At 41.8% G+C, this 13,431-nt stretch overlaps 1 long non-coding RNA gene across 5 annotated transcripts; it reads left to right on the top strand.

Moving 5' to 3' along the window:
* The first annotated feature begins 403 nt into the window (after positions 1 to 403).
* Positions 404 to 8,177, top strand: LOC120755903 (uncharacterized). Of its 5 annotated transcripts, XR_005701913.2 has the most exons (6): positions 404 to 587; positions 716 to 829; positions 1,109 to 1,304; positions 3,647 to 3,708; positions 4,532 to 4,692; positions 5,916 to 8,177. It is a non-coding gene; the product is annotated as an uncharacterized LOC120755903 (long non-coding RNA). The 5 variants fall into 5 exon arrangements; XR_005701915.2 differs by lacking the exon at positions 3,647 to 3,708 and having other exon boundaries at positions 1,179 to 1,304; XR_005701911.2 differs by lacking the exon at positions 3,647 to 3,708.
* The last annotated feature ends 5,254 nt before the right edge of the window (positions 8,178 to 13,431 follow it).

Below are 13,431 nucleotides of genomic sequence, written 5' to 3'. Positions count from 1 at the left end.
TGGGTAGTTTCACAGCCCCTTTAAGGGATTTATTTACCAAACTTCCGGAACAAGTCTAAATAGCTGAGGCAGTGGAATTCGTCAAGCTCTCTAGACAAACAGACTTGGGGAATGGAATGATTTAAAACTGCACAAGCAGCTCCCCTGACACTTGCAATTTACAAAACCTATAAGATCAGAAGTGTCCTTCTCCGTTGAGCTTACAGAAAAAGCAAATGCCCACCAGCTGCCTCCCCCTCTCATTTTATCCTAACAGTCTCTGCTGGTGTTCTCCCTTCCTGGTAATGCCAAAATACTTCTGAGCAGCTGCTGACAGCCTCCCCTCGTTCTCTAAGGAGATGGGCTGAGTCCTGCCAGCTGCTTTGCCAGGTTTGCCATGTTTTATCCCTTGGGCAGTCGGATGATCACTCTCAGGTCCCTGCATCACTTGACAAACCAGAATACGCTGCATGCACAAATCCTTCTGCAAATGGAGGCTTATCCCTCAAAACCTGTCCTGGAAACTGTGTCTGAGAGGCCAAGCACTTAGTCTGACCCTTCTCTTCTCCTCTCCTATTCAGCTCCAGGCAGGCTGGCTTCCATTTCAGGTGTTTACTCTCAAAGTCCTTCCCCCGGGGGTGAGAGAGCCTCAGTTACTGCCCCACCTGCCTCTCTAGAGCCTGTTTGAGCCCAGCTCATCTCAGCTCAGAGGAGGAGAGATTTTTCTGTCCTCTAGTCCAGGGAGGTCTTGGTTTGGCTCCCCGTGCTCACTGAAGTGACCTGAACTCACGCTGGACTTTGCTGCTGTGGTGGTGGGGAAGCTCCAAGCTGCTGTGGTCTCCTGGCTGGGGTGAGTCCAGGGCTGGGCGCTCTGGGGAGGAAGGGGCTCTGGGGTTGGGCCAGCGGGGTCATGCTGACATAGAGATGCAGGACGTAGCCCTTGAGGGTGTCAGATTTTCTTGTCAACAACAATTCTGGTGTCATCAGGCGTAACCCAAAGTTAGAGCCTCAGGAGAGTTAATAATGGCTTATTAGCTTTGGTGCTCTTGCGGTGAGGAAAGCAAAAGATTATGTAATTATTTGTTCTGTGGGTTTGATTGTTTCCCTTGTCTTTTCTCTGTTCCCATAGCCATGGCTTGTCATTGATTGAGCTTGTCTGTTGTTTCTTCTGACTCACCTGTGGAGAATTGTTTTTCCAGTTTATGACATCTCCACATTATGGAGCTGGCCTATTTCCTGAACCAGAAAGCTGCAGCAAAATCACCAGCTTGGCCCTTGCAACTGGCTAGTGGGTAACAAGTCTGTGTAGCAGCGCTCTTTTGGAGGTACCATGACTGATACTTCTAAATAAAATACTATTTTATTTGCCTTCTTGCAAATCCTGATGCTATACTCCTAACTAACCCCGCTTCCAACCCTGTTAAACCTGGGTTCTACGCCTACTGCTCTGCACCCTGTTCTTTCTGGAAATTAATTGCATAGTTTAGCCAATATGCTGTATACTTTTCTTTTTTCCCTTTTTGTAACTCAGATTTGTATCTTGAGTAATTGAACCGTTTTTCAGAAGAAGGAATTTAGTTTCCCTCTGCACTTGGCACAGCTTGCAGAAGAGCACTGTTAAACTCTGAAAGCTATGGACAGATAACAAAGGAGCAGAACATGTAAAATGTGGGAAGGCACATGCACTCAGCCATAGCAGCACAACAAGCTGATTCTCTGTTTTATTTCCTTTGTCTATTGAACTTCAGCTTACTGCTTCACTGCTTTTCTTTTAGCCCTCTTAATCATAGGGTAGTGGGATAAATTAGTGCTTATGTACTAGCATCAGTCCTGTTTCTAGAAGCTAGCCATCCTGCTAGATCCTAATATTTGAAGTTAGCGCTAATTCAATTACTATTATTTATTTATAATATTATTTTGAAACCCTGGCAAAAATCTAGGTGCCAGGAGTTATATAAATAGAGGAAAAAACCTGTCTCCCAAGAGGTTAAGGTCATGGTGTGGACCTTCTGCATTCTGAAGGTAGAGTGAAACTAGAGTGAAGTTTTAAACCACGACAGAAGAAATCTATAATGTGTATTTAGTGGAAGCTGTATTTACTTCCTTGTCAGAAGAATTTAATCGGAACTTTCTCATTACAGACATCTAAGTTTTACTTGGCAGTAAGTGGTCCTTTCAGATGCCTGAAAAGCTGATAAGTGTCTGTTTTATACAAAGCACTAATACTTAAACAAAATAAGTAATGGGGCTTTTTTTTTTAAATTATTATTTCCTAATGCTGTTGTTACAAATCTTGATTATTTAATGTAGGTGTAGCACCTACTAAGGTTCTTACTGGCTGTGGCAAGGGGCAGGATTTAGAAGTTTGTTTTGCTTCTGGCAATGTACGTGAAATCCACTGTCGTAAGAGATTTCTAATAATTATGCTCTTACAACTGTATGCTTAAGGTACTTATCTGCATTTTAAGGTAAAAATTCCAGACAGCGGCATAAAAAAAACAGCAGGATTCAAGTTTGGACTTAAGTCACACAAAGGTAGCTGGTGTCTGTCCAACTACCTTTGACAGTGGCTCTCAGGGTACTACTGCATTTTCATTCTGCTTGAGTGGGAATTCCAGGATGAGATTATTAGAAATGGATGTGTGGCACTTCTGGTGATTGTCCAGCTCATGAAAATGCACATATATCTCCATTTTATTTCTCTATGGAAACATATGCATGTAAATATTATTTTCATATATATATGTGAATTCCTCACTGTTTTTGTTTTGGTATTTACATATATAAAAATAACGGTGGCATATAAAGTGTTGTGTGATGTGGTGTAAGAAAGCTGGAGATGACATCAAACCAGAGTCATGGCTGGTAGTTAGAGACAAACATCTGCAGAAAGGACCATGAGGGAGCAGTGATGGGGAGATATGGGCATGCATGCTCACTCTCAGGAGAAACCTAAGGGTTCTCCCTCCGGGTAAAGGCTGCTGGCAGAGAAGAAGACAGCTGAAACTCGTGTGGTAGTGATAGTGTCATTTTTCTCCCAGTTTCGGAAGGAAACAAGTTATGCAACTGCATCTTATGTCAGAGTCTTCCGGTAACTGTGGGCTTGTTACACAACTCAGCACAATTGGACAGAGCAGGAGAGGTCCCAAGATATTAAGTGCTCTCATATTTTGTGGAAATCACTAGCTGAGCAAAGGCAAGAGGTATTTGCACCATTTTAACTGCCCATTTAGAGGAGGAAGTGACCCTGGTTCACTCTGTGTGAAAGCAGCGTGCCAGCCCTGCACAAACATTTACTGCAGCCTCTGCTCTCTGTTCCTCAGCTTAAAGCCAAGCAAGATACAGGAGAGATGTTCGGGGGGCAGGGGGTCTATGTGTGGGGTGAGCTCTGGGGACATGGGAAATGAATAAGGATTTTGTGGGACACTGTAGTAAGCCTGGAGATAGATGGAGATAATGCTGCATCAAGGAGAATCTGGCAGAGGTTCTGTTGTTTTTGTGCTTGTAGTGTTTAACTCACAAAGTCAACAAGGATTTACTGCTCACAAGCAGGTGTGGTTTTGGTGGTTTGTTTTTTTGGTGTTTTTTTTTTTTTTTTTTTTTTTTTTTTTTTTTTTAATTTTTATTTTTTTTATTTGAACCATGCCCCTTATTTTTCACTGAAAAGGTTCTCAAAATCAAGAGCCAATTCACGACCCCGCTGAGCAGTTCTGCAGAAGAGACCTCATGGTGAGCTCATCAGTACCACACTTCTTCTCAGGAAGGTGAACTCCAGGGCCATGACTCCTACTTGTGGAAAGGAAGAGCAGCTCTTAGTCAGCAGCTCTTGCTGTAGGAGAGGCAGTGGTGGCAGACTGATCACAGGGAAAATTGAGTGGTAGGAAGCATGGGATGAATCCTAGGATGTAGCTGGCTTCAGAGCCCACATTACTTTACTACTGATAATTGTAGACAATGAAGCTTTCCCACAGAATGTCAGCAGTTCTAAGTGAAGGCACAGAAATCATGTCATTTAATTGCACAGATGTATAACTTTCTGTGTTTTTAATAATCTCTTACCAAGAAACTCTTTCTTATATCATTATTTTAAATTTTTCTCCTAGCACAATCAATTCTTTTTAAATTTTACTATTTTAGATGGGTTGAAGACACAAGATTGCATGATAATAATATAAGCCAATATAAATTTTGGGAGTGGAGATATTAATTATCAAATTATGTTGTCCTTTGCGAGAAGAAAGGTACTCAACATTAACTGGATATGAAATCAATGTGATGAATTTCCTTAGGAATTGCAATTTACTTTTGTCTTTGAAAATTACCAGCCCTCACCTCGTCCAGCTCAGCACTCCCAGTTCTGCATCCCCACTTGCAGAAAACCTCCTTGCACAGGGTGATTCCAGTGCCTTCAGTGCCTTTCCCCTACTCCCTTTCCCCTTCTCCTGCTTCTACATCTCTTAGTACTTTCTCAGAGGGGGAACAAATTCTGTAGCATATCTGGAAATGAAAACTCCAGCTGTTGGATTTTTTTTTTTTTTTTTTTTAAATATAGTTTCTCTTTAGAATTTTGGTATCATCTTTACCAAGTGACAGCTGGCTAAAGCATCGTGCTACTGATTCCAGAAATCTCTTTTGGAGATTGGTCAGAACAAGCTGCGCTGACTTTGACTATTGTTTGAGCAATACTCTGAAAGCATTCCGCGCTGCCCGCAGGTATTGCATTGGTCTGAGTCATGTCATCCTGGCTGATAGAAGCAGTTTTGCATCTGGAATAGAAAATTCTGGGGGTTCCACCCCCTCATTTTGAGTAGGCTCTAATCCCTTCCGCCAGGTAGGAGCTTGGTTTTGGCTTGCAGCATGTCAAGATGAAGTTTAAACCTACACTTTAAGAAAAAGGAAGTGCTGATGAAGACTTCAGCAATGTTTCCCATGAACCAAAATTAACAACTGAATCTGGAAGGGTGAGGGTAAAAAGCTTACTCAAAAATACAAGGATCTGAAATATTTTCTGGGGTTTTCCCAACTTTGTAATGCAAAAGGGGAATAACAGTCTTTAAGGACAGAGAGAGCAGAATTTTTCTTGCGGCAAAGTGGGAGTTTCCTCTTCATGTGAAATCCTGGGTTAGACCTCAAGCAACATTAAAAAGGTAGTAGAACAAAATCTGTGGAAATAACTACTGCAGAAACTAGCTGAGGTTAATGTAACGGTCTTAATAATAACTAGAAAACAAAACTTTGCCAACCCATGATAGTTAACTATGTCTGCCTTTGCAGTAAGGACAATCGATCTCTGTTGAATATTGATATTTTTGTACTTATAGGTCCCTTTCCCTTGGATGTTTTCTCTCCCCAGCCTTCTATTTTTCCTGATGCCATGCCACGCCACCCTGCAATGCTAATTTTACCTCCAAAAGCTTTCTGGTTCTTGATCAACTTTACTCAGGCCTCCTTTTGAGGAAATGAAAATTGAGAAGAGTCCAAAGTAATGCTAGTTCATAACTCTTCTAATCACATACTGAGGAAAAAAAACAATGTCTGTCAAAGCCTTTCATCTCTCATGATTTTGGGAATCATATTGTTAGCCACTGTCAGCCTTTTATTTCAAAAAAATGCTCACTCGTGAAATTACACTTTTAAAATTTCTGGACTGTTTATAACACCCATGAATTGATACTTTTTAAAATTTTGGATATAACATTTTGGAACTTTTTTTTTTTCTGGAAATAGGAATACTTGAAATATTTTCTTGGAGACAGGCACAACCGTAACCAGTTCCAAACTTTACTGTGCCTGTTAGGTGACGAGACGTCATTTGATTGAAAATGTTATTTACTGGTTCCCCAGGAAGCAATGAGCTACACAAATGCTTAATCTTTGCCATAGATCCGTGCAGAATTTGTTCGACTGGTATTGTCTTCATTTGTTTTACTTTATAGGTGCAGGTTGGCTGAAGGTGGAAATGAAAGGATGTAGTGTTGAAGAGGGCTGAGCAATGCTAATGATACGATGGTCCAGAACTGTAATGAAGAATGTGACCTGTGTAGGAAAAATAAGCGGTGGAGACAAAAGAATGAGAAGAAAGAAACTCACAAGTGTTCCACCTAGTGATGGACCTGCTTTCTGACTAGACAGTGAAGCTGCAAATTTATCACAAAATGTGCCTAGCATCCTCTGTGGCCTCTTTCTCTAGGGGTTGCAGAAATAGAGAACCAGTCTCCTTGCTCCTTTCCTGGTCAGGTGAGCCGAGGACTAGAAATTACAACTGCTCAATACTGAGATGTATCAGCTCAGTGGCGTGCAAATAATCCGCAAGACATTAGATAAACTACATTTGTCTCATATAAGAATTCAGATTAAATTACGTATACCTAAAGCTCATTCTGAGGTGAAAGCAGAAAGTGAAAACAGAGACTTACTGTGATTTCATTGGGGATGCAAGGCTCTGGCACTTTGTTTCAAAAGTACTTGTTAATGTGTCTTGATGGGTTTTGATTTTTCTTTTTTCCCACCTCTATATTTTAACCTTATTCCCTCCCATGCATTGCTCCCGATGGTGGGTTGTTCTCCCCCTCGGCCTCCGCTGTTCGCCGGGGCAGCGGGCACAGCGCGGGGCTCTGCTGTCCCCTCCTGCCCCGCAGGGACACACCTGTCCCCCTTTCCCAGGGCCGGGTGGGAAAGGTGCCCAGATGTGCAGAGCCGTCTAGGAACAGCTGCGCCCAGCGCGACACTAAAATCAGAGCTCTCCGCGGCCTCACTGGGAAAAAGTCGCAGGGAATCGAGCCAAGCGGGATATTTTTAGTTCCATTTTTTAAGAAGGAATGTTGCACGATCTGTTTCTTGGCATTTGAAATTTCTGCATTAATTCAAAATTCTAAGCTTAGTTTGAAAACAAAATTAAAAGAGTTTGATTTTGGAAAATGGCAATGAATCATATGTAATCGTTGCTTTTGAAGTTTGGATCTTTCACTCTGGCAGGAGTCATAGAAATTTCCAAATAGTTTTTAATAGTCCAAATATGCATTTTTTCAACAGAAATTTAGTTTAATTCTGAAGAAAATCATCTAGCATCTATGTGATCATTTAATGCATGGCATCATCTCTGGAGGATATGTTTTTTTATTTCAACTAAAAAAAAGTGTTTTCATTTCTTTCTTTACTTTTCTTTACTCTGACTTACCTTTTGGTATTGTAAAACAACTAGGGATGCACACAAAGCATCTATTTTTCTGCATATTACTATGTATATGTCATCCATACCTTGTAAGCTCTTCCTAGTTGCAGTACTGACAGTGTCTGTTATGGTTTATTGGATATTTTAGTTCTTTAATTTATTTGAATGGAGGATTTGATGCCAGGAGGGAATGAAGAATGCAGTGGACTTTGAAGGTGCTGTGCAAAAGCTGTACACTGAATTTACATAAAACAGATGCTGACAATAATGACATTTCTGCTACTGGGTGCTCATTCTGCTTGAAACATATTTTGGCTTTGTGGATTATCTGGAAGCATAGCCTGTAAATGCAGCTTCTGTTTTCTAACAGTGTGAGCAAACCCCTGCATCTCGCCACTCTTGAAAGCTGTTGGCAGTTCTGCAGCTTGCAGCTGAATCATCCCTGTGTGTTTATTTTACTGGCACTCTGAGGTTTTTTCACCCTAATTTCTGTGGGTTATTTCATACCCCACAATAATTTTCCCACATACAAAGCAATTTAATTCCTGCTTGCTTAAATGGCTTAAATCCTGTTCTGGTTGCGTGCCTTCTGACTTGACAGGAGTCATAAGCATCGGTGCTAGATCCTATGGAAAATATCACACGTAATTCAGAATTGGGCTAATTATTAGTTCTTTACTGAAGAGGTCACTGAAGCTTGTATGAGCTTGGTCTACAAAGCTCTTTTGTTGGACTCTGTTCTTTGCTGAAGGCCAGTGTAATCCCCAATTGTGTATCCCACAAGCAAGAATGAGAATGAGCGGAGGATCCCTCAGAAACATGCTGGGCAGGGCTCGATTAAAGAGATGGAGGGCTTCAGCCTGCTGGAAACGGGCTGAAGTGGAGGGTGGCCTGTATTTCAAAGGACTTAAAAGTCATGTAGAGTTCAGCAGCCTGGGACACTGCTTTCTGCAAAAAGCACAGTCAGAAACAGAGCTGAGATTTCTAATGGTGCTCTGTAAGTTCAAAAAATGCTTTGAAAGTGAGACTGAAGGAGGACAGTGTGTTCTGCCATAATTTTCTTTTATTTTCCTTATGAACAAAATACCCTAGCCCAAAAATTAAAGGAAGGGGAAAAAACAGGGAAGAAGAAAAGCAAACTTCTGTGAAGGCAGATTGAGTAGCTTTAGATATTACTGTTTTCCTTAAAGAGAAAAGAGACAAAATCCTGGTGGATTTTTTTTGTTGGGAAACCAGCTGAACCATGGGGAATGTAGAGCTGAAGGAAATCAGGAACAGGGAGTAGAAGGGAGCACAGTGCAGAGGAAAAGAGGCTGGAATAGCAGGGTTGTTGGATGTGATTTATGAGGGAGGAAGATGGTTTAAGGTGAGCTGTTGGATCCCCAGGGGCTGGTGAAGAGGCTTGTAACAGTTGATTAGAATCACTTCCTGCTAAATTGCCTAAGACAAACCTGTCTTTATGACATGGAGGCACACATGGAGGAAAATGAAAGTATATTACAATAGTGAGTAATTTTTGAGTGTTTACAGAAGCATTTTTTCACTTAGGGGCTGCATTCCCTACCAACTCAGCTTAGTTAGAAACATTCCTCTTGTATATTAAAAACTTAAAGGAGAATACTAAAGTTGTTAAATAAAAGAGATCAGCACCATCATCTTATTTGTCCTCTCCACTAAAACCTCTACGTTCCTTGCCACTATGAAACTCTGAATTATTGCTTCCTGGAGAAAATTTTGATAATTTTCTATCTTCATATTATAAGAAATATGGCTTTTTATGGCTCCACACTAATGTATGGTTCCATAAATCATATTAGGACAACAGTAGATCTCTGATTGGACCTGACACAAGGCCCAGGTGTGGCAGTATCTTCCCAAAAGAAGCAACAGAAGACTCCTGTAAGGTTTCCATTGTACTCTGCTTTTGAAGTGAACTTAGAAATAATGACAAGGAAAAACAGCATATTACTAATAAGTATGAGATGACTCATTTCCCAAACATCGGTAGACACTGGCTAATAACAAACCTAGCAGCAGGACCAGGAAATTAACTGACTTTGTTGGGTCAACTGGCTTACAACATTCCTGCTGATATTCAAACAGTGATAATATAAAATATAAATACCCAGACGTTTCTGTGCAAAAAGAAAAAAATCTACTGTTCCCACTCCCTACCCAGATTCTTTCCGTCCTCACCCAAAAGTCCAGCTCTCAACCCACTGTCTTTACATGTTGACTTTTAATACTTACTTTATATTTTAACATTTGGAACAGCATCTCAGTATGTATCTGTGAAAGTGGATTGGAATAACTGTCTTTATGGACTTCTGAAAATCTAGGTCAGAGTGCACTCAAATTCTGACTGATGTAGTAATTTCTGGTGGCAGAAAGTCTAATAGAGTAAAGCTATTTGTACTTGAATGTCAACTCAAATGCTTCCTGTACTGAGGGTTTTGATCTCATTCCTTCATGAGCAGCACAGATAATGAAGAAGTCTGTGACACAATGTCTTCATTGTACAAATGACTCTTGGCACTTTGTCTTTTTATTCTTGCACACAGATGGAGAAGCTGCTTGGCTTTCCAGCAGAGAGTGAGCTGTATCTTGCCAAAGATGCAGAGAAAGCTGAAGGGTGGAGGCACAAATATGTGTGTGTGGTGGAGGTCCCTTTGATCATGGGACTGTGAACATTCATGGGGTGTGTTCAGCCTGGGTAATGACACCTTCTGTTTTGATTACTAAAAACATTTCGCTTCAGCTCAAGCCCTGAAACCCATCAGCTCTCTGAGGCTGGCGCAGAGACAAGAGTTCCCTGTGGTCTGTAAGTGCTATTTGGAACTAGCCCTGTTGTGAGCAGAGGGCTGGACTAGGTGATCTCTACAATTTCCTGCCAGCCTCCAGAATTACACAGTTTCCTCTGTTTCCATAGGGTCCTGAAAGGGCCAGGGAAATGCTGCTTGTGCCAGGCGCTGCTGATCCCCAAGGGAGATAGGTGGCTTCTGAATTTTCTCCAGTTCTCTGCTGCCCCCGGTATTTTTCACCTTTACCTGTGCTCAGCCTTCACAATTGGAAGAGGAGCAATGAACCCCAGCAGGACTCTGCCAAGTGCAGAGGATTTTTTGTTACTTTCTACTAGCAGGGAGATGACCTCTTTTTTAACCTTGACTTAGTTCTTCTTGGAGTTAAAAATCTGGCAGGAGGTGTTCCCCAAGAGGAGCCCTGCTCCCCTTCTCCCTGTTCCCATCACGGTGTGATGTGGTGGTGTCAGGCTTCCTTCTCCTTGGGGATGTACAAGAAGTGGGCTCTGCCGGTTCCCTTCCCCCAGCATCTGCTGTGAGGTCTCTGACCCTTTGAACTCCCTTCACTCTGTCAGCACAGTGTGGGTAGGACAGTGAGCACAGTCATCTCAACAGGAAAGTGCTTCTTGAGGAGCCGTGAATCACTTTCTGGGGCTGTTGTCATGATTTCCCTTCTTCACCTCAAGCACTGGGGATCCAGACACCCACTCTTAGCAGCTGGGGTGCATCAGGGCAGGGGTCTGCTCCACCCCAGCTGACCAGGGAGCTTTGTCACAGCTTTGGCTGCTCCTGTGAGATGGGTGGGAGTGGAGCTGAGCGTTGGGAACACAAGGATCATCCTCTTCAGGGGCACCAAGCTGGAAGGAGACCAGCTGTGAAATGCATGCTGTGCTGGGGGGGATTCAGCATTCACAGCCTGGATCAAGCAGCCTGTCTGCTGGACATGCTGTCAGTCTTTGCTTGTTGTCAGTGTCCAGGAGCTGCACTCATGGGTGAAGACCTCTGTTGTGGCTGGTACAGTGTAAACACGTGGTGCCTACAACATCATTCCTTCCCCTTCTCACACCCCCTCCTATCCAGTCTCTGCACTGGCTGCAAAGCCCGGGGCAACAGGAAGGTCCAAGCAGTTGGAAGAAGGTAGGGAAGCAGTTTCCTGACTGTGTACTATGGAAAAAGAGTTGTGTGTCCTTGGAAAAGGACAACAAAATGCTTTTTGCTCCTGTTTAATGGGTAGGTACTCCTTGTAAGAATGAATTTTTGCAAGAGGTACCTTCCTGAAAGGAGCAGTGGTGATGAACAGACTGAATGGTGGTGGGAGCTAATCCTTCTGTGTAGATGGACAGGTAGGCAGAAATCAGGAAGGCCTTGAAAGGTAGGATTAAGTTTTGTGTGAGGGCCAAAAAGGAAAGGATGTGATGGGGAAAAAATGAGAGTGTTGATCTTTTCAGCTGCTTTCTAGGTGAACTGGAGCAAGACAAGACTGTGCTTGATAGCTCCTGTTAAAAAGATGTTGCAATACTTGACATGATGAGAATGTGGATAGGACTTTTGGCTGGCTCTTTGGGGCAGGAAATGTCATAGAAACAGCTGCTGTGATTTATCTGTGGGCTGAACCAGAAAACTCAAAGAGAAGCCAGTCTCCAAGTCTCTTCCCTTGGTTTTAGGTAGACAAAAAGCTTAGATTCAAGTGAGAAGACAGGAGAATAAAAGTACTTAAAAGCTGTATTGAAGATGCAAATATAGTAATATTCTTTTTGCTTGCTTGGGAACACTTTGCAACAGACATCTGAATTTCACTATTCCTTTTGTGATAGTTCCTTCACTGTTTATGAACCTAAATCAGCCATTTGGTGAGCTACTTACTGAAGGTTTCTTCTTTTTGTTGTCAAAAGCAGACATCCAATAATTAAGATTGTACTTCTAGTTAGCTTTACTGAAGCTGCCAGTTTGTAGTGTGGAAGCAAAAAAATTCTCTAACAGCTAATGGTATATGACTGGTGATCTGGAGTGTTTGCATGGGGTTGGTTGGGGAAGTGGTTGCTAGCTCTGGAAAGCACAGGGGAAAAATACAGGTTTGATTCAGATTAAAGGTTAAGCATGTTTGGATAAAAGTAAGTGGTTAGATTGGAGTTCTTACTCCACAGGAGTTTTTATAACTCTTTGTTAAATAAGCATGCCCATGGTCTGCACTACAGTTCATTGGCACACTAGCATGGCACATTCCAAGGTGGTTTTATTGGCAGCTTACCTTTTAAGTAATTTCCCTCTTCCATTGTATGTTACTCCCTTTTCAGTTTTATGTACGTTAGATTTCAGATTGCCAAAAAACCTCTGTTATCTAAGTTGTTGTAAAATTATGAGAACAGATAACAACACAGAGGCAGAGGATTGAAAATGGTTATCGGGGTGTGCCTTGTACATAGAAGAAAAGGAAGGAGGGATGAAAGGAATGGATACCAAATGTCAGACCTGTTGAAAATTGACCATGGTTAAAATACTGATTCGTAGGAATATAGAAAGTTCTACATGTCAAGAACTTGCTATGCAGGTGGATTGAGGAGGCTAATTTTATAACAGGTGTTTCATGTTTTTCCACTGAGGATAAAGTCAAAAGCAGAGGGAAGAGCTAAACAGATCACAGAGAAGAAAGTTTAGAGAAAACAGTAGAAATCATTAGATGAAGAGAGTGAGTTCTGGACTGTATTTGCTTTCCAGTAATGAAATCCAAGGTTAAAAGTACTTCTGTGAAATCCCAAAATTCAGAAAAAGGATATGTAGCGTTTGTGTGGGTGCTGAGTTTCCAGTTGCAAGTCTAAAGTAGGTGGGTTTTTAATGTTTAGTTTTATCCCATTTTGTTTCTCTGTGTTTGATCTGAACAAATATAATGAGTGAAAGTGATTAGAGTGCTGAGATGTACTGTAGGCTGTCTATAGTTTATCAGATACCAGCCAAGGCTAAGATGAATCAGCGCTGAATGATGCAATGACTGTCTCACAGTCTTAGCAGGGCTGTTTCCCTTTAGCAAGGGTTTGTGTCCATCAGGCACTGCTGGGTGGATGATAGCTTCTCACAAACATACTCTTACAGGAAACTCTGTCTGTTCTGCAGGAAGCTTGGAGGGAAATCTCCAAGTTAAGGCAGACTGTCTGCATCTCCTGTATTGGAATACCCAGCATCATCTTCACCACATACAACACAAGGGAAAACATCAGTCCCTGATTTTTATTTAGAGGCAATGACTGTGGTTTCATAAAACCTTTAAATTGTTTTTCAATTAAAGAACCTAAATGCTATATTTTTAAGAAGGTTTGTTTTGGTCAAAGCATAGAAGTAGGTCTTGTAGCGCTGGAAGATTTTCACTTTCATAATGGATTTGTAAGTGTGGTTTTTTGTTTGCCAGATGCATTAGAGACTTCCAGAGTTTTGACAGATGGAAATGTAACCAGAAGCCTGTACAGCTGGGATGTTTACACTACAGTTTGT

The sequence above is a fragment of the Hirundo rustica genome, chromosome 8 (genome assembly GCF_015227805.2).
Source record: "Hirundo rustica isolate bHirRus1 chromosome 8, bHirRus1.pri.v3, whole genome shotgun sequence".
NCBI classification, from domain to species: Eukaryota; Metazoa; Chordata; class Aves; order Passeriformes; family Hirundinidae; genus Hirundo; species Hirundo rustica.
The sequence above is the reverse complement of the archived record's forward strand: the minus strand, read 5'-3'. Positions and strand labels throughout refer to the sequence as shown.